At 47.3% G+C, this 1,891-nt stretch overlaps 1 pseudogene; it reads left to right on the forward strand.

Moving 5' to 3' along the window:
• Positions 1-288: 288 nt before the first annotated feature.
• Positions 289-781, forward strand: LOC135276679 (large ribosomal subunit protein eL32-like; annotated as a pseudogene).
• The last annotated feature ends 1,110 nt before the right edge of the window (positions 782-1,891 follow it).

A 1,891-nucleotide genomic window follows, 5' to 3' on the forward strand; every position in this document is an offset into this window, starting at 1 on the left:
TGGCGCGATCTTGGCTCACCGCAACCTCCGCCTCCTGGGTTCAGGCAATTCTCCTGCCTCAGCCTCCTGAGTAGCTGGGACTACAGGCACGCGCCACCATGTCGAGCTAATTTTTTGTATTTTTAGTAGAGACGGGGTTTCACCATGTTGACCAGGATGGTCTCGATCTCTTGACCTCGTGATCCACCCGCCTCGGCCTGCCAAAGTGCTGGGATTACAGGCGTGAGCCACTGCGCCCGGCCTTATTCTTATTTTCTACAGAGTGGCTGCCATCTCCTCCTTGGCATCATGGACACCCTCAGACCCCTTGTGAAGCCCAAGATCGTCAAAAAGAGAACCAAGAAGTTCATCCGGCACCAGTCTTTGATTGATACAACAAAATTAAGCATAACTAGTGGTAACGCAGAGGTATGGGCAACAGGGTTTGTAGAAGGTTCAAGGGCCATATCTTGATGCTCAACATTGGTTATGGGAACCACACACACAAAAAAAGCACATGCTGCTCAGTGACTTCCGAAAGTTCCTGGTCCACAACGTGAAGTACCTGGAAGTGCCGCTGGTGTGCAACAAATCTTACTCTGCTGAGATCGCTCACAATGTTTCCTCCAAGAACTGCAAAGCCATCATGGAAAGAGCTGCCCAGCTGGCCATCAGAGTCACCAACCCCTATGCCAGACTGGGCAGTGAAGAAAATGAGTACACAGCTCATGTGTATGTTTTGTATTTAAATAAAACTGTAAAAACTGCCAAAAAATTTAAACATGAAAGTGAGCAGCATTAGAATATAATTAACAATTTCTCCGTTTTCGTCATCTTCTCAATTTTGTTGCTTACTGGAACATTTGACCTCTGTTGTGCTTTTACATTAGAATCTTTTATGGAATCTTATTTTGGGAGATGAATTTTTTTTCAATTTTATTATTATTATTGTTATTATTATTTTATAAAGACAGGGTTTCACCATGTTGGTCAGGCTGGTCTTGAACTCCCGACCTCAGGCGATCCACCCACCTTGGCCTCCAAAGTGCTTGGATTACAGGTGTGAGCCACCACGCCTGGCTATTATTATTATTATTATTATTATTATTTTTTTTTTTGAGACAAAGTTTTGCTCTTGTTACCCAGGCTGGAGTGCAATGGCGTGATCTTGGCTCACCGCAACCTCCGCCTCCTGGGTTCAAGCAATTCTCCTGCCTCAGCCTCCTGAGTAGCTGGGACTACAGGCACATACCACCGTGCCCAGCTAATTTTTTGTATTTTTAGTAGAGACGGGGTTTCACCATGTTGACCAGGATGGTCTCCATCTCTTGACCTCGTGATCCACCCGCCTCGGCCTGACAAAGTGCTGGGATTACAGGCGTGAGCCACCGCACCCGGCCTTTAATTTTTTTTTTTTGAGATGGAGTCTTGCTCTGTCACCAGGCTGGAGTGCAGTGGTGCAATCTCGGCTCACTACAACCTCCGCCTTCTAGGTTCAAGCGATTCTTCCGCCTCAGCTTCCCGAGTAGCTGGGACCACAGGCACACACCACCATGTCCAGCTATTTTTAGTAGAGACGGGGTTTCACCATGTTGACCAGGATGGTCTCGATCTCTTGACCCCGTCATCCGCCCGCCTCGGCCTCCCAAAGTGCTGGAATTACAGGCATGAGCCACCGCGCCCGGCCACACCCGGAAATTCTGTAACTGAGCTCTTGAGCCTCTGTGTGGGCCCTCCTTTACCCTGTGGAGTGTTCTTTTGTTTTCAGTAAATCTCTGCTTTTGTGGCTTCATTCTTTTCTTGCTTTGTGCATTTTATCTAACTCTGTTCAAGACGCCAAGAACCTGGACACCCTCCACTAGTAACACTCCTCTATGCTGCATAACTTTTGAAGCACAGAGTTGTTTATCTT

Source organism: Aotus nancymaae, unplaced genomic scaffold, assembly GCF_030222135.1.
Source record: "Aotus nancymaae isolate 86718 unplaced genomic scaffold, 86718_ANA_hifiasm-v0.15.2.pri h1tg000028l, whole genome shotgun sequence".
Lineage (NCBI taxonomy): Eukaryota > Metazoa > Chordata > Mammalia > Primates > Aotidae > Aotus > Aotus nancymaae.